This window comes from Anabrus simplex, chromosome 8, assembly GCF_040414725.1.
Source record: "Anabrus simplex isolate iqAnaSimp1 chromosome 8, ASM4041472v1, whole genome shotgun sequence".
Lineage (NCBI taxonomy): Eukaryota > Metazoa > Arthropoda > Insecta > Orthoptera > Tettigoniidae > Anabrus > Anabrus simplex.
Window position 1 is genome coordinate 47233836 of NC_090272.1, and position 22280 is coordinate 47256115.

The 22280-nt window shown below is 41.2% G+C and overlaps 1 protein-coding gene across 6 annotated transcripts in view; it reads left to right on the forward strand.

The window, feature by feature from the left end:
- The window catches only part of LOC136878734 (PRL-1 phosphatase), a 364304-nt gene that overhangs the window by 297865 nt on the left and 44159 nt on the right, over positions 1-22280 (forward strand). The gene's annotated exons all lie outside the window — the stretch shown is intronic.

Below are 22280 nucleotides of genomic sequence, written 5' to 3' on the forward strand. Positions count from 1 at the left end.
AATAGTATCAGAAAAACGTGCACCGTAAAATGGTCTTACTTTCTTACATAGCTCTGAGCATGCTGTATGGCCCGACATTCACGGTAGGTTTCTATGAGTCGTGGAAACTTAAAATTGTGTGAGACTAGTTTTCTTCACCTCTGACTTCAGAGGGATTTTAAACAAAATTCCACGGCGCTACAGCCCTCGTGGACCTTGGCCTACCAAGCGACAGCTGATCGGCCCGAAGACCTGCAGATTACGAGGTACCGGTAACGCGTGGTCAGTGCGACGAATCCTCTTAGCCGTTGTTCTTTGTTTTCTAGACTGGGGCCACTATTTCAGATAGCTCCTCAAATCTCACGCAGGCTGAGTGGACCTCGAACCAGCCCTCAGATCCAGAGGAAAAGTCCCTGGCCGAATTCGAACCCAGGGCCTCAGAGTAAGAAGCAGGCACGCTACCCCTAGACCGCGGGACCTAGGGAAGGCTTTCATTCCCCTACCCGAAGGGGAGGGGCGGGCCTCCTAGAAGGTAACGCCTTCTCTCGACCAGCTGAGACTTTTATTGGTTAGTTAAAATTCGTGACTTCAGTTTCATTACTGAATAATTTTTAGTCTCATAGCAAGTCACTGACCGAGCGAGTTGGCTATGCGGTATGGGTCCTATAGTTTTATCACCATGTGGGTGGGGTCACTAGAATAACACCCACGGTATTCTCTACCTGTCGTAAGAGGCGACTAAAAGGGACTCCATGGGTTCTTAACGTGGGAGCGTGGGTTGACGACCGGGGGGCCCTTAGTGGCGTCCTGGCGTTTCTTCCACTTATGCCATGCTTCTAACTCTCGTCTGTCCTATCAGGCTTGATCAATTCTTGTTCTTTTCCGACCCCGACGGGCTCTTGCCTTTGCGCGGTACCTTCATTTTTGAAGTGTTGGACCCCTTCCATTTTTTAATCAGCTTGAATATAGGGTGTTTGCCTAATTGTACTTCCTCTTAAAACGATAATTACCATCACCACTATCTTGTAGCTGTAAGTTTGTATTCAGATGGTTGGTTCGAACCGCACTGACAGCTGTTCTGAAGATATTTTCCCCGTTGTTTTTCATGTTCACACCAGGAAAATGCTGGCTGGAGCTGTTATAGTCACAATCACTCCACTCCTACTCTAGCCCTTTCATTTAATTTTTATTCACAGCGTCCTGAAAACCTGTGCTTGTGCTGCGATAGTCAAACTTCTTGCACACGCGACCCCCGTTTCGAGAATTGACTAATATCTCCAGTTACTGTACTGCATAATCATTAATCCGTATATTCCCTTACTCTTTCAATAATGTGACAATGTAATTTAGCTAGTCACACGAGCCATTGTTATGGTCTACCTCGTCAAAACCATAATGCAACAGTTGAGTTACACAACGTGAATACAAAATGCAGTCTTCGAAGACCAGGGCGTGAGATGAAATTCGAGGTAAGAATTGGCATGGTAGTATTTATTACTCGTGAAGAATTACAGGCAAAGTAAGATGGGTTGATACTTTCACTTTGATCCATGGCGTTAATGTCACGAAAACACCAACTATCAGGTGTATATGACATGTACTTGTCTCTGAAAAGATAGGATTGGTTGACTTCAGTAGATAAAAGTACATCGCCCGAAACACGAGGACTGCTTACATTCATTTTGTCAGTCCCATGACGATTGCTTCATTGTGCATTTGGGGAAAATAGCATACTGAATACGTCTTTTTCTCTCCAAGAGGGACACTTACGGTATTCATAGACGCTAGCGATGCAATTTCCACAAAGTTAACCCTGTTTTCTTAAAACTTACGTCACAGATAAACTAGTGGATTTCTGGCATAAAATAATTTTAAAATATTTGGGGATGTTTTTCAACGATAAATTACAAAAGTAGTATGCATTTTTAAAACTGTTTTTGTAACCAAAGGACTTATTGTTACTGCAAACTGCTCTGAAATATATTCAGCGTTGTAGAGGAGAATAGTTTTTGTGGCTTTGATACCGGTACATTTATTAATGTTTTTCTTTAAAAAAATATCCTGAACGAGAGAGAACAACTTTTGGGGTCGGTTCCTTAATTTCAATATAATGGCGTTATTCTACTATGCAACATAACTACATTATTTATCTTCATGTTAGTTTTTAAATAAAGCTAATTTCTTAATTCTAAGTGGACATTTAATTTGCCGAAGTAATGACAAATATTGACAGAAATGAAGTGTGAGAAAGTCGCTTAAAGTTGAAGCAGTAGCGGCGTTTCGGGGTGGGGGCGAAAGGGGGGCAGTTCCCCCCACTTTGTGAAGAAAAAATAAATTGTTATTACATTTTAGCCACATAATAATGGAATTATTTTTTAAACCAATTTATAAAACCCTGTAGTCTATCACCTAAGCATTTCCTTTAATTTCTTTAAATAAAAAAAAAATACTTAGCGGAAATACGCGCAAAATATCATCCATCCAGCTAACCGATTTTTCAGCGCCGGAGCAGGTAGTGGAGACTAGCGCAGCAGAGTGCAGAAGCACGATTAGTATCTAATGACAAAAAACCTTAGTTGCCCACATGTGTAATTGTTCCTTTAGTGAAAATGTTATTGTATAGTGTTCAATCAAAACTCTCCTTCCTCCTCCTCCCCCCCCCCCCCCCCCCCCCGCGAAGAAACCCTGTTATTGCCGCAGTTAAGTTTGGAAACTGTTAACCTTTACTTCTTTGTTGGAATTTGCTCAGAGCATAAAAAACTTACCATTTTTTAGCTATTGTTTCAATTTTGTTGTCTATCCCCCCACTATATTCCCCAGGCCTCTGGTACTTTTTGTTTTCTATAAACAATTTCGCCCCCCCCCCCCACACACACACACTTTTAACTCCCAATCGCCGCTACTGAGTTGAAGTGCACATTTAGAGTAAAGTCGCCTACGTTTCTACTCCGCAAAACATCCTGCTACATAGGCCTATATAGGTAGTGCCCTATTCTTGGGATTTCAGGTCAGTCTTATGCTTCCTCCAGGGCCATAAGTATCGGCGACGTTTTTGTTCCGGAGCACGCCGCTTCAAAACCAGTTGAGGTGCTTTTTATGTGTGGCACCTTAGCGGGACACTTGTCTGCTTGCTAGGATTGATTCCAGCCTTCTTCAGGATGTCCAGTTCTGACGTTTTACCATTGTCAAAATGGCACATCCTTTCAATCACTTTTTTTAAGCTGTAGGGTTTTGCGTATTATGTACAAATCCTTTAGGCAACGGTGCCAAATCAAGCCGTTGAACGATCCACTGGGATTCAGATTTTTTCCATGTAAACATTTAGCCAAGAAGACAACCTGGTTGGTTCTGTCATCTGCTGCCCACAAGGAAGACTAAACTTCTGACTTCGAGAAATAAACCATTCAAGCACATGCCGCGCTTTGAATGAAAAAAATATTGCAAGACCAAACAAGAAATGCCAAGCTGTCACTACAGAAAAATGTGCGCACCGATCATTTAAATTGAATGTATAAATGATGTATTTCTGAAAACTAGAGGAAACTCTCTTTAATATCGGTCACTATTCGTTCTGTTAGAAAATGTTCTAGTAAAAGAGTGTCATGGAGGTCCGATGAAGATCTTTCAATACACACGTCAAAGAAGTGTTGCATCACCTCGGACCAAACAGTTCCTAATTCTTTAAAAAAATCTAAGGAGACAGAGGTACCACATCAGCGCTATTATCAACAAATAACCGGCTCCGTGGCTACATGGTTGATGTGCTGGCCTTTGGCCCAGAGGGTCCCGGGTTCGATTCCCGGCGGGGCCGCTGATTTCAACCTTCGTTGGTTAATTCCAATGGCTCGGGCTCTCTCTCTGTGTCTCGTCTTCATAATTAGAATTCATCATAGGTAAGACGCGCAAGTCGCCTATACTTGTCAACTTGAAAGACCTGCAGCAGGCCTTTTCGGAGCTCACACGCCATTATACCATACCCACATATGAGCCTCTGCATCAGTACGCATACAGCTTTGCTTTCACAATTCTAGTTAATGGATACAGCACACACCAGTACCTTTAATACCCGGTAACACTCCCCTTGCATTGGGGCATAGCCCTAGTGTAGGCACTCCACTCACTCTGCTTGCTGTACACGGAAGCTACGCGGACGATGATGCTCTTTTATTTTTAGTTCACGGGATTGCCGATAGAAACGTCCTTTACGATCTGCCGGCGATCTGCGAACTGTTGCCAACTGTTTATGAAATGTCCAGCGGACTGCTGCGAAATTTGGTGCCGTCTTTTGTTACTTTCTTCAGGTCCAGGGCTAGCACCGTGGAATGCAAACAGCAAAATGGAGATCAACAGAAAAATAGCATGATCCCTGGACCAATAAATCACTAGTCCATAGAATTCTTATTGAAATTTCTTTTAGGTTACAACCACTAAATTACTCTTTTTCTTGCCGTGCGGGCAGTATGCGCCGCGGCGATAGTTAAGAGCCTGTCGAAGAGTGTGTGGCCCCCGAAGGGGGCCACTGTTCTCATGACAGAGCTTGACCTGGATTTGGAATGATACGTTACAACTACTAGATTACATATTTTTCTTGGTAGGTTTCTTGCTGCGTTTTTATTCTGCGCGGGTTGGTAACGGAACCAGCGAGTTACGTATTATGGGAATGACGTCATGTCGGCCAATAGCCGTGCTCGTAGCTGGCCGGCTAATGGCCGATGGCGCGTGAAAACTTTCGTTGTGTTATAAAAGTAAACATACATTTTTGGGCGGGTTGGTGGGTCCCTGGCATTGGTAATGAACACATCTCTCTTCTAAAAGGATTTTAAGGTACAATTCATATATATTTCTTCGCGAAGTTGTGTGTTACATACTGGAGTGCCTAGGGTAGGGCGCTACCTTGAATTGAAACGCGTCGACCTGTGGCTGTCCGAAATGTATTCAGCATTGCGGTTTTGCGTTAAAGGTTCTTTAGTGTTGAAATTCGAAGGTAACTGTTATAGACTGCAGTCGTTACCCCTTGGACAACCTGTGCGAGGCAATCAATGAGCAGTTCAGTCTGCCTGCACCGCTTCAGTGTTTGAACCACGTTGGTCTGATTACGGCCTACACGTCGAGCAACTGCCCTTGTTGAACATTCTTCGTGACAATGTGTTTATGCGCCATATTAGACGCTCACTAACTACACTGCTTAGAACCCACCGCTGACGCTTCCACACTAGTGTTAAAACTGCAACTAAAATACTGTCTCCCATTTGAGTGTGTCGTTCTGCAAGCGGGTTGGAGTACGTGCAAGTTGTATGGTTAGTCATCCTACGGGTCCTCTTTCTGGCCTGCATAGGACAAGTCAAGATAGAAACACTGTTAACTGAGACACAGGGGTGATGCAAAACTGGATGTGTTTATCAGTTTCTTTTGAGTATTATGTTGTACTACGGTATAGAGGTGGGGACGGAGCGAGTAATACCGATGAGTAATCCGGTTGTAGCGGTAGAGCGCACCACCGATCCCCTCCGCTTACAACTGCGAGTACTCGCGGAGGACCTGAGCACAGTGTAGCGCACAACACACGTACGAAAGTACCTGTATTCAATCTGTGTTGTTTCGATTGTACGTATATATTTCCTACGCTTGTTATGTTTTGTAGATAATGTAAAGTCTGTTAGATTATATTTGTGGTGTTAGTGTGATATTTAAACATATTCGTAGATAGTAGTTATATTTTTAGAACATTTAAAGGAATTTAAAGAAATTTTTACAGAACGTTGTTCTACAATGGCCACGAAGACCGTCGGATGCCTGGCAGTTTTTTGACATCACTGACAATAGGAAACACGCAAAATGCAAATTTTGTGGCCACACATATGCGACGGGTGGTGGCACATCAAATATAATATAATATAATATAATATAATATAATATAATATAATATAATAACTGTATTTATAGAAGCATTCTACTGATAGCTGTTTGGCATTGGGACGTATAGTAGTATGTTGTCAGATATGTTTTGTAATCACATTTGCAAAGAAGGACATTCCAGTCGACGTTCGTTTACGTAATTACTTTTGTCACCCTGTAGATGAAATTATGTCAGTGTTTTTCATTATATTCTGATAAGATTCTTTATATTCAGGTTATTCTTCTCATTAACAGTGTACCGTATCACATGAACTTACGAAATAATTAATACATTACTTTTCTGTTAACTTCCAATCCCCTTGTATACAAACCCTTTCGGTAGGTATGCGCCATACTTTGTTTCACTATTCGAATGAGTTAACTATACGAGTAACTAACATTTATTCCACATACTACCTCCTACTCCCTAGCAGTTACGTATATAACAATTATAGTGAATATATATGCAGCTATTTACAGTTTTTACGTTGTGAGAGAAGGGTATTAATAGAGGGATGCAATACCTTCGCAGTGCATACCTATAACGTGTTTAAACGTCCCGCGTCAGGACATTCACTCGGTAGTTCACTCGGTACTACCGGGTGATGACGTCACAACTGCTCCGCTCCGCTCCGTCCCCAGCTCTACTACGGTACATTCAGTACACTACTTAGAGAGATATCACATGTGTTCAACATCGCCACCTTTCATCTCCTGACATAGTCGATCCCGACGTGCGACACTTTGCTTCGTCCGGATTTACTGCTCGTTACGAATGGTGGTAGCAGACTTGTGCGGTCTGGCGACGAGCACGTCGGCGCTTTCCGGTACCACTCCGTACACCATTTCCTTTAAATGGCCCCACGGGAAGTAATCTAATGGGTTGAGATCCGGCGACTTCCGTGGTCAGGGCGCTAGTCTTCCCCGACTTATCTATTTGTACTGTAATGGTGTGCCAGTTCTGTAGAGCCTAGAGCTGATGGTGGAGCCCTATTATATTGGTACCACATGCTCCGTCGAACGTCAGGGGGAAATTCTTTCAATAACATTGGGAGCACGTGGTAGAGAAACGGGGTCTACCTTCGTCCGTAGAGGCGTTCCAGGAAATATGACCACAAAAGTAGATTGCCAACGATCCCGGTCCACACATTAATCTGCTAGCTCACCTGGTGTCATAGTTTATGAGCGGCGTGCGGATTTGGGTGAACACACACATGACTGTAAGCATGAAATACGTATATAAGCGTAGATGAAGATCGCCTCGTCAGTCCAATGTACCCATTCTGAGAAGTCCAGTTCTCTTCAGTTCATTAAGCAACTAACAATACACCGTACGGAGAGGGCGATCGGTAGGCTGAAGGTGGTGGACGTACGTTCAGTGGTAGGGCTACCAATCGTCATGCAGAACATTGATTACTAGGACATAGTGGAATCCCAAGGGCTAGGCAGTCTGTCGAGTATTCAGAGTGAGTTTCTCGGCAGAAAAAGATCCTGTCTCCCAACTGCAGACAGCAACGAGTCGGTGGTCGTCTCTGATTGACAGCGGCAGGTAACGCAATCATCCCTGTCTATTACATCCGTCGATAGAGTCGTACGGAAACATGTCGATCATATTAGTGACACCGTTGATACCGTTCCATGCACGACCTAGCGACGACAAATCGAAGTGCATGTTACAGTATTCAGCTGTACTCTTAAGCTATAGATGATACATCATCAGTGTCAATACGTACTGTATTGTAGGTGCACTGTGCAGTGCCACGGGTCACACTGATGTTAAACAGACTTATCTGGTTCGGAGTGGACAGTAATGGAAGCACGTGATGTTTGCGTTGCTGACGTCGTACCGGTGTTCAAAGCCTGCTGCGCGGCCCATCTGTTCGGCGTGACGAAATAGTGATTAGAAAGTGTGCTACGTTCGACGAAGACACGGGTATGTTGCCGTCTGTGCTTAAACTCTTGCGTACCAGAGGCGTAAGTTACGGAAGTACTTGCCCCATTTGACACGCCTACATACTGTACATACATATACATTCATTCATTCATTCATACATATATCTTCAGTATAGACTGTTGTGCAGCCTTTAACCGCTCATTCTGTAAGTATCTGTGAATTTATTAAACATCTCCACAATTCTCTGCTTGGAACTAGCTCTGTGGCCTCATTCATTTCCATACCTCATTATTTGTAGATCCTTAAACAGTCGAACCACCGAGCCCGTTAGCTGCATTCGCTTAAGTGCGGCCAGTATCCAGTAGTCGGCAGCCCTGAAGATGGTTTTTCCGTGGTTTCTTATTTTCATACTAGGCAAATGCTGGGGCTGTACCTTAAGGCCACGGCCACTTCCCACTCCTAGCCCTTTCCTGTCCCCTAGACGCCATAAGGGTGTCGTATGAGTTGCGCCGAGTAAAAGTTGCGCCGTAGTCATTAATCATTCTAGGAACTAGAGGTCTTGTTTGGGAATTCTACATGGAATGAAACAACGCTGATAGAATGCACATTTGCGACGGAAAACTGCAATTTCTGTTATTGTTAAGCTTCCCATCACTGCTCCGGGGGTTAAATCTACGATCACTTTAGATAGCGTTTATGCTGGACAAATCTGGCGTTCAAAATATTTCTGATTTCTTCATATATCAGAATCACTGTTTGAAACAATTTCATTTGTCATTTATTAATCTTTTATACCCAGGGGAATGCGACAGGCCTCGCCAGGGCACACAATTTCCTTTCTTGGCAGTAGCTATGGTTCATTCTTGAGCCCTATCACTTCATAAGGGGTGCATGTCGGGGAAACGTAGGGTGAGACAGATTTTTTTTCTGTTTTCACTGGTCATTCTTTATTCAACAAATTCGCTACATGCCATTTGCCATCCATTAATCTTTGTCCGCAAAAGCACGTCAGATCTCGCATTCGACAGTATTTTCTTCCTTTTGCGGTATTTCATTCTTCATCATATTCCTGACCCTGTCAGTTAGCTACAAACAGGTTGTGGATATTCTTCATAAGACTGAAAGACTGATTCCATGTTTCCACACTTGGTTTGTAAATTAAGTCAAACTACGTAGTTATACACATTTCACCCACTGATATAAATACTATGCAGGTTTTCTAAATGTGCAAGAAACCAACATTGATAGAGTGAATACCGAGCTCGATAGCTGCAGTCGCTTAAGTGCGGCCAGTATGCAGTATTCGGAAGATAGTAGGTTCGAACCCCACTGTCGGCAGCCCTGTAATGGTTTTCCGTGGTTTCCTATTTTCACACCAGGCAAATGCTGGGGCTCTACCTTAAGGCCACGGCCGCTTCCCTCCCACTCCTAGCCCTTTCCTGTCCCATCGTCGCCGTAAGACCTATCTGTGTCGGTGCGACGTAAAACAACTAGCCAAAAAAAAAGAGTGAATATTTTTTATATATATTAATTTCAAAATCTCAGTACTACAGATATTCAGACATTCCTTGAACTTGGAAATAACCCCCTGCGGTGCAGCGCAGGTAGCAGATGCTTAAGACAGCTGTCAAACCACTTCTGCTACCAGCGGGGAATCTCCACGGCGCAAATTTTACTCGGCGCAACTCGTACAGAACCGCCATAAGACCTATCTGTGTCTGTGCGACGTTACGCAACTTGTAGGGGAAAAAAAAAAAAAAAAAAAAAAAAAAAAAAAAAAAAAAAAAAAGTCGAACCATCGTCGTCTCCCTCTACTTATCCTCCATGACAGTCCATTATTCTGTAGGTAACCTATCATCCTCCACTCACATCACCTCACCACCAAATGATACCCAGGGGCTTGTAAAATAATCTGCTACGTATTCTCATGGGATGATTAATAACAGAGATACTGATAGTAACTCAATATTTTTAAATAGAACGGCGCAAATTCATACAGGTGGCCTAAACATTCAATTGCGTGAAAGTTCAAATATAAAAGTATTTTCAAAATCGGACATTTACTTTTTGAGATTAATAAGAAACAGCATGCGTGGTTTTGCATGTTGCATCAGACAGCGTGCGGTCGGGCAAGGACACATTGACGCGCAAGCAGTTTCCTGGGTGTGATTTCAGCCACAGAATGGATACAAGGCATGTAAGCATATCGTACAGATGTGATGGGTTTGCAAAGTGTGTATGACAGGCAAACTCATGACAGGACAGGGAGGGTTGATGTTTTTAAAAGGAATAAAATAACTGACTTGAGAATTGATTAATAAACATAACACTGGACACCAGAAGATTTCCTAAAAAAAAAGCAAATGAATAATGTAGTTGCATGCATTCGGGTTCGAGTCCTGCCTCGCCCGACCTTTAAGTGATTTTCATGGTGTCCTATGTTCAACATCAGGCAAATACCGGATTGGTACCTTGGAGATAGGCCACGGCCGACCTCCTTTCCAAATCCTTCCCATTTCCATCCGTAGGGAAAGACTCCAAACTGAGCGCAACCTGTTACACATGGATTTCACAACAAAACAAAACAAACTTTAATCTCCCTTCCCCGTTGTGTTCGTGTACTGAATAATTAGCGATTTAAACGAAATGAACAATCTCTTTATTGACAGTCGCCATTACATCCAAAGCATAAACAATAATTCTCTTCTCCCTGATCTTACACACATCGATCTCATACATATCGATAGTACAGTACAGTTCGCCAATCATACAATAACGTTGCACACCTGGGTTATGTACACATGTGTACGATAAATTTACAGTACATGCCTGGTATCCATTCTGGAGCTGGAATCAATGCCAGGAAACAGCTTGCGTGCCTATACGTCCTTGGCCGGCTGCACGCTGTCTGATGGGGCATGCAAAAGCCCAAATGCGGTTTTTATTGATATCTCAAAAAGTAACTGTCCTATTTTGAAAATGCTTACGTATTTGAACTTCTACGCGGTTGTACTTTTAGGCAAGCTGTATGTATTCGTGCCGTTCCATTTAAAAATATGGAGTTAGTATCAATATCTCGGTCATTAATCACCCCATGGGAATGTAGCACATTATTTTAGAACCCCTGGGTTGAGAAGATTTTCAAAATATTCCTTCCGTCTATCCGATTATTTACCCAAAACACTTAATTTATTTTTTCCCCTCACTCTCAATATTCTTTATTACTCTCCATTTTTACCTCCGGATTGACCTAGCCTTTCCAGATTATTCCTGAAATATTCCCATGACTACGACTTGGGTTTAACAATTACTTTTTCATATTGTTTCTTTCATCTACATAGAATTTACTGTTTGCATCGGCCCGTGTTTGGAGCCATATCTGATACGCCTTCTTTGTTTACAAGCTTCAACCAAGAAGTTAGCTATTTCCCATCTCTACATACAGTTATTCAAATCAAAATCTCTTTATTTGCAAATGAGGTGTCTTCCTCGGTGGCAAACGATACACTAAAATACATTGTCAAGAACTAAATTTTAAATTAACAAGAGAAAATTTCTCTAGAATACAATAATATACAATTTACGCTGACAATTTTTTTCTATTAAACACACAGATCATCCTTAATAAATTTATATTGTTTACGGAATTCTACTTATATCTCCTATACTTACATGGTCAACTCATATACAGTATGTGGAATTACTTCAAATAATACTATGCAACTGGTATAAGATTAAAATTTCAATGCATTTATTTACTTCCCCCCTCCCCTCCCTCCATTTTGGAATCTAAGTAGCATGACGACCTGCTGCGTCTTAACTAGAGCCCCTTTTACCATCACTTTTCAGAGTTCCTGGAGGGCCTTCATAGCTACCGTAGCGGTCCCAGGGTCCTCGAAGTCCCCACTGTACTTCACCCCTACAGGCAGTCCCCTACTTTAGCTGTCCAAACTCCATGGACCAGGGGAAGGAATTTTTTTTCACACACATTTTTTATTTACAATAGTCTGCACTGGTCGAATGCCCTCTAACCTTTCATTTATTTTCCCTGTTGCTGTTCATTCTCTTCTTGAATATCTGTACAGATTTTGGAAAAGGATCAAACACTACCCCTGGTAAACTGTTCCACTCCTTCACGCCCTTCCCAATGAATGAAAATTTACCCCAATCGCTTCTGCTAAAATTCCTTCTAATTTTATACTTGTGGTCAGTTCTGCCGATATAATTATTTTCCAACTGAAGCTTCTCACGGATTTCTCCCCATGCTTATTCTCCTGTATAGGCTCTATATAATCCTATAAGTCAAGTTTTTCCCCTTCTCTTAAAGTTTCCCACCCAAGTTCCTCTAACATTTCTGATACACTACTGTTCCTCCTGAAATCCCCTGTTACAAATCTTGCTGCTTTCCTCTGCACACTATTTCTTTTATTCGGTATTCTTGGTGAGGATCCCAAACAGTGTTTGCATATTCCAATAATGGACGAACCATACTTAAGTAACTTTTTTCTTTTAATTCTTTGTTGCATCCTTTAAGTAGCCTCATCATGACATGTAACGATCTGTATGCTTTCCCAGCAATGTCAACATGACCCTTCCAGTGCAAATTACTTTCAAATCTCACACCTAAGTATTTGCACTTGCCATCTTTTGGGATAACTACCTCATCCAAAGTACATTCAAATTCAGTTTTAAAGCTCCTGTTTGTAAATGTTGTAACAGTTGATTTGCCTCCATTAACCTTCATATTATTTTCTTCAACCCATTGTTGGATACCCTCAAGGTCCCTTTGTAATTCTGAACAATCCTCAATGTTATTTATTTCCTTATGAACAATTATATAATCTGCATACAACCTTATTTTTGATGTTATATTGTTCCCTAAATCATATGTGTATATTAAGAAAAGTAATGGACCGATTATACTACCCTGTGCGATTCCCTTCAAAAATTTCTCTTCCTGTGATATATTATTTCCTACTTTGACTTTCTGAACCCTTGAATTCAGAAATGTTCTTATCCAACGTATAACCCTTACGTCCAATTTCTTTAATAATATTCCATGTTCCACTCTATCAAAGGCTTTGGAAAGATCTATGGCTATGCAATCTAACTGGCCTCCTGAATCCAACTGATCTGATATGTCCTGCTGAAATCCCACCAGTTGTGCCTCACCAACAGACTTCCTGAATTCAGTGTCGGTTGAGATGTAGTATCTTATGTATCTGGTGCCCCTACCCTCCTATGTGTAGCGATGAATAGCCTTATGCTTGAAGAATGTTTTGTAACTGCTGAATGCGTACCTACTAGTAAATAAGTCTAGTAGACGTTTCCCATTCCTATTAGCTTCCATTTACCAACCACCTTTGCATTGAAATCCCTCGTTAGCATTATCCTATCCTAGCTGTTTACCGTGACTACGTCATTCAGTGCTTCATACAACTTGTCAACTTCAACCTCATGTGCACCTTAACATGGTAAATAGACTGACAATTCTATTCCTAATTCCTTCCAAGTGCTAAATCTACCTCATATCATTCGCTCATTCACGTGCCTAACATAAGCTATGATCCGTATTCCTGATGAACAGTCCTTCCCCATACTCCGCCCATCTTAACCTGTTCAGAACGCTTTATAATCCATCGCTTCCTCATCTCCCCGTACCCGAATATACACAAACAAACGCATCCTCTTTCCTGACTCAGCCAGGTGTACTTAATTTCTTTCATAAGCCCCATTAATATTGAGAGCTCCCCATAGTGTTCATATTGGTTCGCAAAGGTGTTTCAAAGTCCCCCTCCTGTGAAATGGAAGTGGGACTCCATTACTTCCATGCTTCTGAGTGTGCTTGGTTATGTTAACCCCATTTGACATGTGGAGAAATTTGCAAGATTGTGTGTTCTGATTTTATTTATGGATTATGGAATGCACTGTTTCTGCCAGAAACAGCTCCTGCAAGTTGTGATGGAAATTTGGTTTGCCGGTGATGGGTAATCGGCAGTGGTTATGGTTATGTCTTTTAATAATTCACACGATTATATTCTGCATACTTATGTAAAACAGTAGTATTGATGTAAATTATTTTTATGAGAAGTAAACAATTGAACTGTTTAAAAGTAAAGATGAAAATAAGGCTATAATCCCAAATACAGTATCTCCCCTCTCAGTTAAGCATCCTGCGGCTCCCTTCGGGGTCGCGATGCACAGTTCAGGAAACTCTCTGTTGGTGTGACGTTAAACCACTATCGAACTAAAAATCTTCAACTGAAGTGAGTAGAAGCCGTATTGATCATTTTGTGGAATCCACGGGTTCAACTAACTTAATTTGCTTGATAAGATATACGATTTTCTACGAACATATGCCTGTCAATTTTTAAACTGAAGACACTAACTCCAAAAGTACTTACATAGCAATGGGTGCAAAATTTACGCAGCCTGGTTTTTCTTGTTGACTTTGATTTCCTCTACATAATGCCAATCTTGTTATTCCCCAGCTGACTTGATAATTATAAAGCTTTTTCACTCTCGTTAACTCGTACTCCCTTCGGCCTTCGCCTACACTGCAGAATGTTTTTTCAAGTGACTGTCTAGAGTACTTGGTGAGGAGCTCGCCTTCTATGTTCAGTATAATGGGATTTAATCCTTGCACAGTCGTTTGAGTGCTCGAATGCGACAGACCTGTGTGTACCGATTCACTGGCACTTCGCAGTGCACTGCTGCGTTTCTTAAAGTCCATGGTTATTAAAGGGACAATATACTGCTACTACGGCTATTCTTACTTTTTCTCCTGTGTGGTAACATTTCCTTTAGAAGGGTATGACTTTACTCACCAAATTGTATGTGAACTTCCATTCATATGTTTCGCTGCTATATATCCCTGATACCGTCTCTCTTGAAATAAAATTCGTGACTATGGAAGTTCGACAGCACTAAGCCTGTTCAAGAAAGTAGCTTGTGGGGGAAACTAACACCCACTCCGCATCTTCATTTTACTTTTTAGCGTGGATTAAATGTTCCGCCTACTCTGGGTTTACGCCGACGCTTCAACGTCATGACGTCCCTTATCGGAGTACCCACTCCCTTGTCGCTGTGTTTGTCCTAAAAAAATAGCTATTTTCTTAATAGTTGCAACGTTCTTTCTTGTACCAAGGGTTAATCTACTCCTAGATTCAAACAAAATCTTCAGTGCGAATTTCATACTCGTGCTCTAGTATTATGTTAAATAAAATTGTTTGGTTGCGTATCCATGTATGGTGACAGATTTCCTGTGTAATAATAATAATAATAATAATAATAATAATAATAATAATAATAATAATAATAATAATAATAATAATCCGTGTTTACCATTGAAATACGTGGTTAATCAAATACTGGTCCCATTTTTTTTTTCCTTCAGTCACGCTTAGGCTATACAGTGGCTCAAAAAAGTATTGGTCTGCCCATAGCCGTGGTATGAACGGAACAGTATGGTACAAATAATGGTGCATATAATGGAATTGTACATATGCAGATATGTAATACAGTCAAGTACATCAGTAGGTTGAATATAGCGCCAAGAAGATTCACGCAGTTTTCAAACGGACCCGTAATACAACGGCATGCGTCATTACACGCCAAACAAGTATTGGTCTAGTATACAATATCATCGTGACATCGTGCTGTCTGCTGCATCTGGCTCATTGTGCCTGTGCTGACACGTTGGAAATTAATATTCAGCATTGTTTCCGTGCTCAGCTAGCAATGGGAAGGAAAATGAAAGAAACAACCGTGGAAGAAAGGATTGTAGTGCGACTATTTCAGGAAGGTAAATCTTTCAAGGGCATAAGTGAAATTATTGGAAAAGCTGTTACAACTGTTAAAAATATCGTGTACAGGTACAAACGGACAAAGACAATAGAAAATTGACAACGAAGTGGCCGTCCCTCAAAGTTATCAGTACAAGACAAACGGCAAATTGTGCGTAAAGTGGCCCAAAATCCTCAGCTAATTGCGCCGAAGATAGAAGCTGCGTTACAACAAGATGTAGGAGTGCAAGTGCCATCTGAAACCATCCGAAATGTGCTTCGCGAAAGAGGATATGCGGGCAGAACAGCCCGTACAAAGACGTAAATCAGTAAGGCTAACAGAAAGAAGAGATTTGCGTACGCTAAAGTGCACAGAAATGACAACTATGAGGATTGGAAGACAGTCGTTTTTACTGATGAGAGTAAATTGACTCTCTTCAGGTCAGACAGACGAGTGACTGCGTGGAGGACGAATTCTGAACTTGAAGAGAAGAACCTGACAGCTACTGTGAAACATGGAGATAGTTCCCTGATGTGTGGGGTTGCATGAGTGCGAATGGTGTAGGTGAATTAGCCTTTATTGAAGGGACTATGGATCACAAAGTATACATTAACATCCTCGAGATAAATCTTCCATCAAGTGTACAAATAATGGGACTCCCGGCAAAGTATACGTTTACGCAAGATAATGACCCCAAACACACAGCCCTGAATACGAAGCTATGGCTGTTATATAATACAACGCGTTGGATGGAAACTACACTAGTCTTCAGACATCAGCCCCATTCAGAATTTGTGGCACTATTTGGAGCAAAACGTGAGAAAGCATGCAATATCAAACAAAGCTGAGCTGAAAGAAGCCTTACTCACCGAATGGAATAACATACCAACGAAAAGTACGGAAACGTTGGTACGATCGATGCCAAATAGGTTAGCTGAGATTATAAAGAGGAAAGGAGGACCTACCAAGTACTGAAACTTTCAAGAACGACCAGAAAATTGCGTTATGTTAAGTCAGACCAATACTTTTTGGGGGCAAGTGAAAATGATTTAATTTATGGCTTTTTAGTTATATGGACATGGAAGAATTATGCTTTTCTTACAATGTACATGTTACACAAGATGATAATCAGGGATTCTAGTATATGTGAATTTTCATCATCATTCCCTTAGATTCCTCGTCCTCATATGTAGCATATCTCGACAGACGAATACTTTTTTGAGCTACTGTATATCACAGCTGTAGCTGTTGGGATTCCAGTCAGCCTTCGTGCTGAGGATTCAACTTGATACATTCACTCTAAAATATGTTGATTGTGAACAGCCTTTATAAGTAATATTTTCTTTCCATTTATAAAAGACGGAAATTAAAATTTCCTTCCTTTCCTTCCTAAAGTGCGCGCTATCGGGTATTAACGAAACTAGCAGCGTCCACCCATCACTGCTGAGCTGATCTGTTGCTTCACTCGCTGTTAACGGATATGCTTGCAAGTGCCTTAAAGTCACTTTCGTATGCGTTGATTAGCCGTTGGAACTTAATACCCCGTTGTTGATAGACCCCCTCCCCCCCAAAAAAGTTTTCGATTAATCTCATTTAGGTTGAGCCAGATCATTGCCAAAAACAAATCCAATATAAGGTGATGCAAATTAGAATGGCTGAAAAGTGTATAAATCTGTATAAGTTCATCTTAAATGTTAGCAGCGACTATAAGACTGATCACACTCCAAAAGTTCGAAGAAACAATGTTAAGTTTTGGTCCACCCATGAAGTTCGTAAATTGTACTTCAAAAGTTCACCAAACTAAAGACCCAGTACAGACATTTGAATAGTTTTCCCTGTTGCATGGTAGTTGGAAAACCCAGATAAGCTGCTGATAATATTGCTGAGATCCCAAATGGGCCACAGACTAATTTTTCTTCCTTATTTTTCTCGTCTGTTGTTGGGGGTGATCTCAGCGATAAAATACCGACACTCTGCGATCTGTTAAGACAGGTCGTGGCTGGAACGGAAGTTGAACAAATAACTTAATTAAAATTGCACAGTATTCTGCAATTTTAAATCAGACTGTATACTTGGAGTGATAAGGCAGTGACTAATATACGCAATTTGCATTGTTTGATTAAAAGTATGTAGTTTAGTTGCTGTTTCATTGTTTCCATTTCTGATTGTTTTTAAAAAGTCTCTCGCTCTTCCCGTTCCAAATTGGCGGGTTCGATCTTTGCTCAGGCCAGTGGTATTTGAAGGCGCTCAAATACGCCACCCTCGTATCGGTAAAATTACTGACATAAAAACTGTACGGCAAAATATCAGCGTCTCAGCTGTTCTAAAATCTGTACAAATAGTTCAGATTTAAATAAGATCAACTCATTCGAGATGTGGTGCTGGAGAAGAATGCTTCCTTGGACAGCATTTCGAATCAACGAATCCATCCTCAAGGAGCTGAACATCAGTACCAGGTTATAGACAACATGTCAACAGAGGATTCTCCAATTTTTTGGTCATATTATACGTCGTGGAGAAGGAAGCCTTGAAAAGCACATAATCTTGGGAAACGTGCCTGGAAAGAGGGAGCGTGGGCGATTACTTATACGCTGGACAGATGGCATAAAACATGTAACAAAGACATCGTTCATACAATATACCCGTACTGTATAGCAGAAGATCGTGGAGGATGGAAACGGGTACAAAGAAATATCTTCACAGATCATGATCCTCAGGATTGAGAGGCCGATAGACAGTTACTAGGAGGTAAATTACGCGACTGATTTTCAACTTGGGCTTAGAGGGGTGACATAGGGCTCGCAGCAGAGTCCAAGATGGCTTCCCCTTTCATATTTCCTATCTGACCTCCAGTATTCACCTCTTATTCACTTCCGATCTCGAGCGTATTAGGTTCGTGAGCTAGTTTCACGCCTGTTTTAGGCCTTCATTTTTCGATGAACCTGACTCCCTTATTCTCTTACGATTATAGTTGAGGCGGGTTTAGGTTGTTCTTTCCATTCAAGCAATAGTTTCCTTCGCAACACAGTCGCTACATTCATGTTAAGTAGATGGAATCGGAGCAACTTGCTTCTTGGTTACTATCACATTCACTTTCACCATGGGAATGATGCGGATTTCTCGCGTTTGAGAATAACGCATTCTCTCGCACATTCGTATGAGTGTGTTCGTATATTTGATATATATCTCTTTTGGCCGCATGATCTTCAGAGACCTAACGCCAATATATTAATTTTTTATATATGAGTTTTTTTAAGTTTAATTCCACACTTTCACCGAGCTCGATAGCTGCAGTCGCTTAAGTGCGGCCAGTATCCAGTATTCGGGAGATAGTAGGTTCGAACCCCACTGTCGGCAGCCCTGAAAATGGTTTTCTGTGATTTCCCATTTTCACACCAGGCAAATGCTGGGGCTGTACCTTAAGGCCACGGCCGCTTCCTTCCCACTCCTAGCTCTTTCCAGTCCCATCGTCGCCACAAGACCTATCTGTGTCGGTGCGACGTAAAACTAGCAAAAAAAAAAAAAAAAAAAAAAAAATATATATATATATATATATATATATATCCACACTTTCATCTTAGTTCAGTTTTGGAGTTTTTTCCAATCAGACAAGACGTAACAAACTGTCAGTGCACTACTGCGCAGACAGATGGCCAATTGATTTTGGCATGTCGCATAACCTGCATGACTTCTGCTATATTGCTTAGCTTTCATGACAAATTCTATCTCCCATAGTAGGAAGTTCTTCATTCAGTCTCGAGGTTGAAGGAATCTCGTACCAATCTTTACAACTAGGTTGAAATCTAAACAAAGATTTTCGGAAAGAATTAGAGCCGCTATCCTCTACACAACGGTGCTGGCAAGCATGGCTCACCACAGCTGCAGTTTTAATGAGAAATTAATATGTTAAACTATTTTTTTTTATTTCTTTAGTGACTTGTCACTCCTAGTTGCTCTATAAAATAATAGGAAGACAGCTCGAATCAAATCTGCTTAAGCCTGCAATCTGCTTAAGATGTGCAATAGCCATTTTCATCCCGGTTTTAAAAACAAACTACGATGCTACAATTTGTGAATCAGAGTTCGATCCTTGTTCTACGTTAGCAAGGAAGAAAGGAAATGCCAGTCCATACACCGGCTCCGCAGAGGACATTTCCCTCTGTTATTTATTATTAATACAACTTCCCCATGAGGAGGTTGCCACAGGGACAAGTACGCATTTCGCCACACATTCCTTCCTGGAAATCTCTCACAATTTAGTCGTACTTAATAAAGGGTTTATTTCGTTCTATCCAGGGAACTTCTTTCAGTCCGATTATCCTAGTGTGTGTTAATTTAGAACGTTCGTCTTTATTACTCATTTCATATTATGACCGAGTTGGCCGTGTGGTTAGGGCCGCGCTAGTATGAGTGCATTCGGGAGCTAGTGGGTTCGAACCAAACTGTCGGCAATCCTGAAGGTGTTTTACGTGGTTTCCCATTTTCACACCAGGCAGATGCTGGGGCTGTACCTCAAGGCTATGGCCGCTTCCTTCTCACTCCCAGTTCTTTCCTATCCTTCTGTCGCCATAAGACCTATCTGTGTCGGTGCGACTTAAAGCAAAATCATAAAAAGAAAGAAAAACCTATTTAGTGATTTTTGCAGGTAGAGAGTTATGGAGGCGCTTAGTTCTATCGCGGAAGCATCCAGACTAAATACTATTGCGATTGAATGAAATGAATTAATGCATGCTCTTCTCTTCTAGGAACAGATGACCACCAACTAGAGATTTATAGTAATAATTAATACATGCAGTTAGTATTAATGCACAGTATTAAACAGAATTCAACTAAGAAAATGTTACAAAATTATTTAAGTATGATTTACTAATATACAGTATATCCCATCGAAACTTCTTGGACGTATCTTCAATGATTAGATAGAAGTTTCATAGTCTAGGTAGTAGAGGATATCTCCACATGCATAACCTCGCTATTAGCCGCATGGATCTTCTATTTTTTCATATTTAGATTTGTTTTCCCGAATTCCGCTTATAATGTATAGTTTTGCTGTTCTCCCTAGTGTGTCCCATTCTGTTCATCATTTTACCTATGCCCTTCCCATTAGCCCGCCTGGTGGCCGTGATCGTTAAGGCGTTGAAGCCTAAACGGTGTGACACCGTCGTTAGCCATCAGAATGTTGGTCGACAGGGTAGGGGAGGTGGCGGTATACAATTTCTAATCACTAGATTGTGTGCCAGAAGCCTGGATTAAATTCGTAACCTCTCCGCAGTGCTCATATGGAGTGAGGGCATATGACGCTGTTGATGGTGATTCGTCCGTCGGATGGGGACGTTAAGCCTTGAGCAGACCACTTCATGCTATTCGACAGGATTAGGCTATGTGCCGGCACCGCGTTTCACCCTCTCCCTACTATCATTTATCACGTCATTTATATATCAAGGGTTGAACAAACAAACCTCTCTCCTTGCCATCTACATATTTCTGTTCTTTGTTTCTTTATATTTTTTTAGTAGGTCTGTCACTTCCATAACTTTATTACATAAACCTCATAGATTTTCCATATTTTGTCTCACGGTTTTATTCTTATATGCTCCCATCAGTCACAAAATTATCCCTCTAATTTCCCCTTTTGTTAACATTTCAGTCCTTCCTGCCATATTAAGACACGGCCGCTTCCTTCCCAATCCTTGCGTCTCCGAAAACCTTCATTGTGCTAGCGCGACGTTAAAAACCATATTTCCCTGTCATTTAGTAGTTTTTCCACCCCATCTACCCAGTAAGCGCAAACACTATATTGAAAACGAATGTTCTATTCATGCGTATTTTAATAAGGCTGTATTCTAAGTCATTCGTCATCGGTAAATGATTACTCATGATAATATTAAACTGAATGTTTTAACGAGAACTTGTGATTTCCCTTCACGTAATCTTGTTAGGTTGATGGGCACTTTTAGCTTATTTTTTTTCCTTCATTATTATTTCTATTGATAAATAATTGCCTAAGCCGTAAGGGACTATTCCTTAGAAACCATTTCTTGTTGTTTCGAATAGCGAACTGCTTCGCTTATCTCAGTATAATTGTGTTGCAGCAGTGATTACCTTCATAGAAAGATTGGTCGTTTTACGCAAAATCTCACGTTCCCTCCCGTCGCATTGAGAATTTTTGACGTCATAACGTGGAATTGGCGCGCGACTTGCCCATCGATCGCGACGAAACCGGAGGAAAGGAAAAGTTGGTACCTCTGTGACGTCATAGGTTATCAGTGACGCAATGTCTACGTCAAGGACGCGTAATCATTGACGTCAAACATTGCTACCAACCCACCTGGCAAGTTCATGTAGTTTTTCGATAATGCGGAAAATGTAACATATTGCGAAATCATCTTGTGGATATGCTATGTTTAAGATGGTGGTAGACATATTCACTGCACCTTGATGATCGTAATACAAATAATATAAGTACGTTTTCGTCTTAGCCCCAAAAGGTAATACCACAAACATGGTTTACAAAGAATTTCTGGGGTAAATGAAACTCAATTTTTGGGTGAGTTTTTATACTTTAGGAATTTTCAGATAACGTCTTAGTACAATGCCGAGGAACGATTACTTTGATCAAATTACAAAATCCACGCGAGCGAAGCCGCGGGTAATTGCTAGTATACATATGTTTGACCGGTTAACGAGAGTTAACGAAAACCCATTTGGGAAGGACAGTTACTCTGTT